This window comes from Eptatretus burgeri, chromosome 10 (assembly GCF_056783735.1).
Source record: "Eptatretus burgeri isolate ZD-2024b chromosome 10, Ebu_testis_v1, whole genome shotgun sequence".
NCBI lineage: Eukaryota > Metazoa > Chordata > Myxini > Myxiniformes > Myxinidae > Eptatretus > Eptatretus burgeri.
Genome location: NC_140970.1, coordinates 107,710,377 through 107,720,672, shown reverse-complemented (window position 1 = coordinate 107,720,672; position 10,296 = coordinate 107,710,377). Strand labels below are relative to the sequence as shown.

The window sequence follows — 10,296 nt, the reverse complement described above, 5'->3', positions numbered from 1 at the left end:
ATATATATATATATATATATATATATATATATATATTAGGGTGTTTCAAAAAGATGGACACAAATTTTACTTCCTGCCATTTCTTTGTTTTTTGACATCTACTGTTTTCATTTTCAGGTTTTGGTGGCGTTGTCGTGGTATTTGTTCCCCGGGATTTCTAGCTCCGGAGCTCAACTATGCCATTGACAGTGAAACAGAAGACAAAAGTGGTGGCTCTGTGATATGAGACTAAATCATATGTAGACACCAGTCAGAAAAATGTTGATGTGGTTGTTGATGGCACGGTTCAAGTGGAAATGGGCTTCATCACTGAACCAGATCAAGTTGATCCAGTTTGGGTATCGCTTCATCCTGTCACTGAGGCAACTGCACATATCAAGTCTCCTTCTCATGTCATCTTGACTCAGTTTATGCCTAATAGAGATGATGTCTGGGAAAAGCTTCAGTTCCTAAGACAGGATACGCCAGACTGATGTTGGTTTGATGCCCAGCTCCTGGGAGTGCCGGCGATGGGACTTCTTGGGACTGTCCACTGCAGAATTCCGCATGGCGTCGATGTTGGCTTGGCTCTTGGTTACTGATGTTGCCTGCCACTGTTGCCCTTGCTCTGGTTGTGCACTGAACCCTTGTGCTCAAAATATTTCACAATACGTTGAATGGCACCATTTGTTTTTCCATCAAGTGTTCTGAGGTCGTATTCCTGGCAGAGCCTACGGCGGGTGTTGACACACGGTTTAGTCTCATACCACAGAGCCACCACTTTTGTCTTCTGTTTCACCGTCAATGGCATAGTTCAGATATGGAGCTCGAAATCCCGAGGAACAAATACCACGATAACTCCAACAAACCCTGAAAATGAAAACGGTATCGGTCAAAAAACAAAGAAATGGCAGGAAATCAAAGTTGTATCAATATTTTTGAAACACCCTCTCCATTATATATATATATATATATATATATATATATATATATATATATATATATATATATATATATATATATATATATATATATATATATATATATATATATATATATATATATATGTTGGAGAGGGAGAATGTGTGAGAACGAGTGTAAGATTGCTGACAACTCTACAGAAAGTCCTCTTCTCTTGAGTTAATGTTATGAATTATTGGAAAGTTTGTATACTTATGCAAAAGGCCCATCGAGGTATGCAATGCATGCAAATATACAATAACAAACATTTAAGTCACAAAAGCAAACAAGCGGGCAATTATGGCTGAATTATTTAAAACACACACCTTGTCCATTTCAGAAAGCCTTGCAACTCGGATCCATTCTTTCATATTAACCGAGCACACATGGCCATCTCATCACGCCTCCGAATCCCAATTGCTCTCGCTCAAACTAAATGGACGATGGGGGTTTGGAGTCACGGAAGAATAAAATTATATCTATACATTACCCAACTCGACTCGACCAAATTTTATTACTGGATGCAGCTCTGTCATGCTTGCATTATTTGTTACAATGAGCTGAAGAAACACTATTAGACCCTAGGAGACCCGCTTTACGTGTGACTTAAAATGAACAGTTACATATCTACGTGGAGCAATTACAGTGACATATACCAGTGGCGCCCTTGTCAGCTTAACTCATATTTCATTTGTTCCTCGAGCTCAGATTCCCGAAGGTTTCCCTGATATTTTGATGAGCTGACATTTAGAACTGAGCCGTGCACTGCAGAAGCGGTGGCACGCTTTATTGCTCGTTAATTTATTGTCAAAATGTCACACCGAGACAGTGCGGGGGGCATTCCCGGCACTATAACATACAATCGCATGTGTGGGTGACTAATGTGTTCCACGAGCTGACCCTGGGAAAAACACACACACACACACACACACACACACACACACACACACACACACACACACACACACACACACACACACACACACACACACACACACACACACACGATTCAACAGTAAGAAAGTACAAAATTATCAAGTGAAATGTAAGAGCATTAACACATGAGGATAAATAATTCCTCTTCATTATAAGGAACACCAGAAAGAAAATAATTTATGAACAACATTTCGGAAAAACCAAAACCTTATCACCATTAGCTAAACAACTTTGGCGAACAGCTTCATGTATGTTACAGAATGTGTGTGAAAGAGTTGTGCCAAAATATTAATCTCACCCACTCCAAAATGCTACACTTATTCCATACACTGCATCGTTTTTCATTAATCTGATATTATTGCTGTTATTACATCACTTATGGTGTGCATATGCAAAACAATTATGTGGGTGTTGATCTGAACATATCTCTCCAATGATGCTGGGCTGACAATCCGCAAGAAGCAAAAAGTGAGAACTTCCAGGAAGACCATTCAGCAACATTCACCGAGGGTGTAACAGGGAGGGCATACACCCAAAGTAACCGGCCAGTCAGCCAGGGGTCAAAAGGTTTAGGAATGCAACATCTCTTTCATACCTTCAGGGACATGGCAGCAATATTGCGAGGGGGGGTTGCCTTAAAAGGTGTCCTCATAACAAGGCCCCAAGCGGCTCTCACAATTCGGTTCTAGTATTAAATCCATGCCTCACACACAAGCTTTCACTTTCTTCCAAACCCTCCATTATAAAGGAGCTAAACTCACAGGAAACCTGCTATTCTCCAGATTTTGAAGGCACACTGACGAAAGAAGTTTATTGGAGATGAGGGCTGGGACAAGGTTGGAAAGTGAAAGCACATGCACATAGAGGCGCATGCACGCACATCGGATGTGTAACGGGAATGATAAGGAAAAACCTCACAAAGATCGAACAAACCATCCCTGGGAAAATTACCATAAGCGAACTACAGTTGGAGGCTGTCCGAGGTTCAGTGACGATCCTGAAAAGAGCCCTCGGGACAAAACTGAGAAAAACAAAACTTCACAACTTAGCCCATGAATCACCATCTTTCACCAAAACAAAGGTGGATACTTCGAGTCCTGGGAGGTCTCTGTTCCACAAGTGTGTGTGTGTGTGTGTGTGTGTGTGTGTGTGTGTGTGTGTGTGTGTGTGTGTGTGTGTGTGTGTGTGTGTGTGTGTGTGTGTGTGTGTGTGTGTGTGTGTGTGTGTGTGTCGTTGATCCTATCCATAATTCGGGTTTCAGAAGGTGGAAGTGGTGAGAGGGAGGTTGATTTGGATCTAATAAATGTCAGTATGTCAGTCCGTCCATCAGACTCTTCCATAACTCCAAAACCATAAAACCTAGCGGGCTCAAACTTTGCGTGTTATACGCAGAGGACTCCAAGGTAGTGCATGGGTGAAAATTGGGTGTTTGGGTTAATTAAAACACCCCTTTTGAAGATAATGAAGTCTTATGTAATTATCCCTTATCAAGGCATTATCCTTGGTTTCCTCTCTGGGGTCTTAATTTGCCATATTTTTTGGCCTGCTCATCAATTCCTTGACTTGGAACAGGCCGCAACATTTTCGAAATGATAACGTTCTTTTTTTTTCCACTTTCCTCACTCATATCATCAAATGCCTGATCGTTATAGCTACGAATTGCTGGATACATTGCAATGCTTATAAACGCCCGGAGACACCAGCGTTCATGGCTTTATTGCATTTCCGCATATGCCATAACTTCGAGAATCTCTTAAGCTGAGCCGAATTACAAAATTTAAACTTCTTTATTGACTTCAGCAGCAGCTCCAACTGCTAAAAAAAGAAGAAAAAAAACGTGTTAATTTCTCCAATTTGGGCATTGCTTGACATTTTGGGTGTCTCCAGGTGCATGGTGTTTGTAAGACCAATCAGCGATCACTAATCGCTTGCCAAGCCAGCCTTTCCTTATCAAACATTTCAATGGAGTGCTTGTTTGAGTGCTTAAGACACTTGGCAAGTGCTAGCTGCTTGGTTGTTCCTTTCCAAGCCATGGCCGTACACCGCAAAAGTATTCTCACAGTCACTGAATATATCGATGGACTTGAACAAAGAACAAAGTTCAGGCCCTACTGGGCTGCATTTGGCCCCACGTTGTTGTGCGGTGGCTTGCTCGCTGAAAATGTGCAATTTTATTTCAACATTTCCCCTTTTTGCCTGATCTCCTTTCATTAAACGACCCATCACTTCGACATAGATACATCTAAAAAAGATTAAACATTTCGTTTTTAAAAGTTTCTTCAACCGTTTCGGTGGAGTGCTTACTTGGAGCCATCTTCAAGCTTCGATCTCTACAAGCTCCCATTCCAATTCTGCAACACAGTTCTCCATGGGGATATCTTTATAGTTAGAAAGGCAAAGTAAATTAGATGATTACAATGAGGAAAAATGCTTTCAGTTGTTCCAAAGCAATTAATTTCCTCATCACAGCAGGATTGCCTCAGACAAATTTCAAAACTTAAACTGTGAAATTGATCTTAGCAGCAGATCCGACTGCTCAAAAAAAAATAAAAAAATAAAAAGGGCCACTTGTCCAATTCACACATTGACACACCAGGTGGTGTTTAATATGACTGATCAACAATCGCAAATCGCATGCTAAGCCTGCCATTCCTTATGAACCGTTTTGTTGGAGTGCTTGCTTGAGTGCATAAGCCACTTGAAGGGCGAGTGCTCTACAAGCTGCTTGGTTGTCCGTTTGCAAGCCGTGGCAATACACAGCAAATATACCCACACTGTCACTCTGCGCTATCCCTCTGCTATACACAATCAAAAATAAATCAATCTACCTACAAAGTTCAAGCCCCACCTGCCTGTGTTGCACCCCACGGTGCCAAGCCTGCATTCCTCATCAACGGATGGATGGAGGGGAGGGATGGATGGATGAAAGGGATGGATGGATGGATGAAAGGGATGGATGGATGGATGAAAGGGATGGATGGATGTAAAGATGGGTGGAGGGAAGGAATGGATGGATTATGACCCTTAAGACCACCACCCCCCCCCCCCGGAAGACTCCAATACTCATTATACCCTTTATAACATTAAAACCTTTTAAGACCCTTTAGACCCCCCCAAGACCTTTGAAGACCCCCCCCACCAAGACCATTAAAGCCCCCACGACCCTGAAGACCCCAACACCCGAAAACCCTTATGACCGTCAAAAAGATCCTTTAAGACCCCCAAAGACCCTTTATAATCCAAAGACCCTTAATACTCCTTTAAGACCTTTAAGACCTTTCTAAGACCTCTAAAGACCTTTAGACTCCATTTATAACCCCGAGACATTCTGTCTGAGGGTCTTCTGCAGTCACGCTTGAGAGTCACCAGCTATAATAAAAAGTCCCCCATTGGTAAACCCCCTCAGTATCAAGCTAAGAGGGTGCAAAATCTCATTAATTAATTAATTTTCTCTGTCTTTTTCTTCAAGTTCTGCTCATCTTGGTTGGTAGCATCGAGAAAAGCCCCGCGTGCCAAAGAGAAAACGGAGTCGACGACAACAATTTCACCCCATTATAAACAAATGGGATTTTTTTTGTGATTTTATTATTGCCAAACTTCAGGAATTTTTCAAGATATGAAATTGAAACTGACACAGCTTTTTTGTTCGCATGTGCATTATGTGTGTACAAAATCTGGTGAAATTAGTCTAAGGTCAAGGTCAAGGCCAAGGCCATCCAATACATGTAAAACACCTATGAGGTGGCAACTAAAAAAATGCCTGAACCAAATTTGTTATGCACAACATTCCATCATGTAAAACACTTGATAGGTCAAATTTTTACAAATTACCAAACTGCTGTTTCCATGGAAACTGTTGGCTATTTGGATTTCACAATTATCGTCTCTCTGATCGTTCTTCTGAGCAGACCACCATTATCTATAAGGGAAACATGTACCAACATGTCACGGTCTATATCATTACGTTACGTTAAATTCCCATTTCTACCAATACACACTCCAAAAAATTGCTCATTTGAGGTGAGACGTCTATGGACCCATCAGAGACGAGTACCCTGGAAGTCTCATTGAATATAAATTGAGCAAGCACACCTTGTTCACAAAAAATAAAATAAAATAAATTTGGCCACTCCTGAAATCCACAGTGTGCGCCGAAAACATCAATAACACAACCTCTGTGCCGCCTACTACTACTACTACTACTACAAGTCCAAATTGCTCCAACATTATTGTGGGGTCGATCGAAAATGGTATTAGCATGAGTTTTTCATGAAGCCAGTTGCAGACATTTGACTGAAGGTGATTTAGATGGGGATTTGTAAAAAAAAAAAATTCAGGGTGCCGGCGATAACGTCTACTCTCTGCACAGGACACTGTTATCGGGATATTTAACGTCCACCAACGACCGATGTTGGCAGATGGGTCCTCTAGCTTAATATCCATCTGATGGATGGCGCACACATTGATGCCTCGTCCTGCTTGTGAAACACCATGGTGACAATTTATTGCTGGCTCGAGATTGGAACATAAGCTCGACAGTTCAAAGATGAGTGTGAACACCTCTAACCTCTTCTATCAGCCCTAACTGTACCATTTTATAATAATACGAACAATTCATCCCAAGAAGCTGAAGGAAAACTGGTCCAAAAGTTACTCAATATTGATCGATTTAGTCCTCAAGTTCTCGCACAATGTATTGTAATCGGCAAAAGTAAATTCTCACGTTGGTTAGTTTTTTTGACCTGACCGCCTATATACTACATGGGTGATCAAAGATTGACATTTTTTGCAAACTGAAATGGGTGTTCCAATTTGGGAGAGCAAAACAAGCTGACAAATGACTCGGCGTTCAGTGACCAGTTGCCACCTTTCCGCAGCGAGTTGAGTGCAACATTTTTGCTTGTAAATGAATTTTATACATTCCAAAACTTCTCTGTTGTGTATACTAATTTTGTTAAATAATCCACAAGGATTATGTTAAATATCCATTGGGCTAATGCTTTGTATATAGGTGATATCACAAATGGTCAGAATGGTGAGGTTTTCTTTCATTGTCATATGAACAGCCGCTAACTGTAACAACTGAATTTCCTATCCATAGCCTCGGCAGCAACATAAAATATTAACCAAGCAAGGCAATGCAGGTACAGCTGTGAAAGTAATGGTGGATTTGGCTGCAGAGAGAAGTTCGAAAATTTACTCCAATTAACATCTCCAAAGCCGATCCATTCGGTGTGGCCTCATCATTGCTTCTGATTATGTCGAAACACATTTTTCATTCCGTGGATTTCTTCAATGTGGCTTTGAGCAGCCATTTTCAACAAACCCTCAATGAAGACCAAACTTTCTCTTCATTTACTGCATGAGGCATGAACTCTCAGTCAAATTTTCCAATGCTTTTTTGTTTTTTTCACAATACATTTTTTGAAAAGATCTGACAACCTATGATACAATTCGAGATACAATCGTCCAAGAAATGCCAACGTTTTAAACATTTGTCAATGCAGTATACATGTATCATTATCATCTTCACCATCAACAGCCTCTTTTCAGTCCACTGGAGGACAACATCCCTCCTTCACTCAGGTTAGGGGTATTGGCATACTCACCAGGCTTGCCAAATGTAGGTTGGTGAGAGAGAGTTTTGGCAGGAATTTGGAATTTGTTCCAGCCAGAGTGCCGATGATGACTTACTTATCCATCGAGAAAGACACTGAGGGATCTTTAATGTCCTCCAGCTAATGCTAGCAGACAGGACAATTAGGTTACCGTCCATCTAATAGATGGGACAAACATCGATGCCTCGGCCAGCACACAAAATACCTGGGTGACAGTTTATAACTGGGTCAAAGATTCGAACCCAGGTTAGGCAGCTCAGAAGTAAGCGTGAATACCTCTAGGATATATTACCAGCCCTTATTGTGGTTTAGGAAATCTTATTCCAATGATTAAATACTAATGGCTGCATCATAGTCAAATTATTCTGGGTATATCCAAAACCAAGTGTCAAATCATAATCCAATGCAAGTAGAACAAGAGCGAGAATCGCTTTGCAATACATGTCCCTGACCGATGTGATCTTTTCTAAGTCCAAAAAGGGCATAACTACGAAAAATTGCTGAAACTCGAACTTGTTCTATAACGTATAATAAAGCCATGTACCAAATTTCAGTTGAATATGTTAAAAAGTACGGGGGGGGGGGGTTGGGGGGGGGAGAAAAGTCTGAAAAACCACAGGTGGGACAGACAGACAGAGAACAAAGCTATCGGCCTCTCCAATGAAACAGGTAGTGGACTAATAAAGACTGAAACTTGTATGTAAATTGGTCGAGATTGCATCGGCTTTGACATCATGATTGCTTATATAATTCCAATGCTTCGGCATTGTCTTAAAAGTAGTACTATAGATGCAAAATGTTTATTCATTGGAGGGGAAGAAGTAAACACTCCAGATAACCTTAAGCCAAGTTGTCACAAGGTATACACATGGTGTTTATTAGTCCCCGACAAGTTTCACCGGAGGGGACGACAAGTTTGCTGTCCATCTGTCTGTCTGTCTGTCTGTCTGTCTGTCTGTCCATCCATCCCACCCGTGGGGTTCTTTTTTCCATACCCTTTAACATATTCAACTGAAACTTGGTTCATGCCTTTCTTATGATAAGCCACAGAAGAAGTTCGAGTTTCAGGTTATTTCATCAATTTTTCACAGAGTTATGCCATTTTTAAACTTTAAAGATATCATATCTAATATATGAAGCTCTTTCTAACCACTGATTCACTGACCCTCACTAACTGATATTAAAGATCGGTACATGCCGGGTGACGTAGACAGATGAAATTTTGCGTGCCGTGGACATCTAAGCCGGTACCCCAGTCAGGGTGGGGGGGGGGGGGGAGGAATTCACAAAACCTTTGGGAAGCGTCTGTAAATGAAAATAAATAAAGGAAAAAATAAAATAAAATGCAAGTGAGTGACCCGAGACAATGGTGAGGCATGGTAATTTTGTGTGCCGATGGACATCAAAGCCAATACACCGGAGGAGGTGGGGGGGGGGAATTCACACAACAGTCAGAAAGCATCCGGAAATGAAAATTATAAATAAATGAAAAATCCAATGTAGGTGAGGGACCTGAGACAATGAAGAAGCATGGTTCGTTATTGCTTACAATGTATAAACATACCCCACTAGTATTATAATGGGTCAGTGTTCAGCTGCCCTGACTTCACACCCATTGGCTGGACAGCTGGCCTGACTCCACCGCAATAAAATCATGTGCCGCCATTGTATGAAGCATCACAGATCGGGAGGCTTCAGGTCTGGGTGTTATTCCACAACCCAGTGCAATTGGAATGATTCCACATCTATAACCACGATGTATTATATATGCACATAAGCCGTATGTGTTTTTACTTCATATATGTATATCAGGTTATTTTTTTTATATGAATTAGGCAAAGCCAAGAAACGAACAAAACCGGTGGGTCAGAGGGGTTCTTCTTCTTCATTGCGATTCTGGTATTGGCTCGAGCGTGCGTTAAAGCAATTTAACTTTCAGCTCGCCCGGACCCTAGCTCCGGGGAGCATATGAGATGGTGCATTGTCCATCTGTTAGTCTGTCTGTTGCTTTTTAAAAATTTATTTACATATTTTGTTAAATACATATTTTGAAAGCAGAAACAAAGCAAATACATATTTTGGTTACTCCTCAAAAAATGTATTTGCTTTCTTCTCTGAAACTACACACACAATTTCGATGAAACTTGACCTCAACCTTCATCACCTGTGATGTACCAAAGTTTGTTTTCAGCATTTAAAGAAATCTATTGGTACTAACTTTATTCTCCATTACATATTTTGTTGGTCATCCGTGCCTACCAGTAGTTTCCTGGTTTTCTGATCCAGCCACTACCAGGTGTGTGCTCAGGGGTATTGCCTCTATTTTTAATCTCTGGCTTGTTATCCCAGTTGTCTTTATTGGTTTGTAGTCCACAAAAGGTATCAGTAAATGAAAATTGCTTTTCCTTTTATTTTGCCAAATAAACCCAAACACTGTGGATTATAGGGTTTCTTCTTCTTCATTGGGACCTTGTATGGTACATGTATTGTAAAGCAATTCTCGCTCTAGTTTTTCTGTGAAACATTTTCCTTGTTTGGTTGTCTATTTATATAGCTCAACTGTAGATTTCTATTCAAATCTGGTCTCCTACATAGTCTCAGAGCAAACGGACACTTCAGTTTTATTGGCCTATAATGATGCATGTTCTTTGTAAGTTATGTCGAGAGCTCCCTAAGGATTCATGGGTTGGTTCGCTTTCACCGAGTGTTTCGTGAATGGCAACGAGAAAACAAAGGTACTGTGTCTGATCAAACGATGGCTGTATATTTATTAATAGTCAGTTTTCATTCTAAGTATATCAAC

The 10,296-nt window shown here is 40.8% G+C and overlaps 1 long non-coding RNA gene across 1 annotated transcript; it reads right to left on the bottom strand.

The window, feature by feature from the left end:
- Positions 1-327: 327 nt before the first annotated feature.
- Positions 328-4,857, bottom strand: LOC147019387 (uncharacterized). Its single transcript, XR_015062835.1, has 3 exons — positions 4,180-4,857; positions 1,266-1,371; positions 328-849 (listed from the first exon to the last, which is right to left on the bottom strand). It is a non-coding gene; the product is annotated as an uncharacterized LOC147019387 (long non-coding RNA).
- Between the last annotated feature and the right edge of the window lie 5,439 nt (positions 4,858-10,296).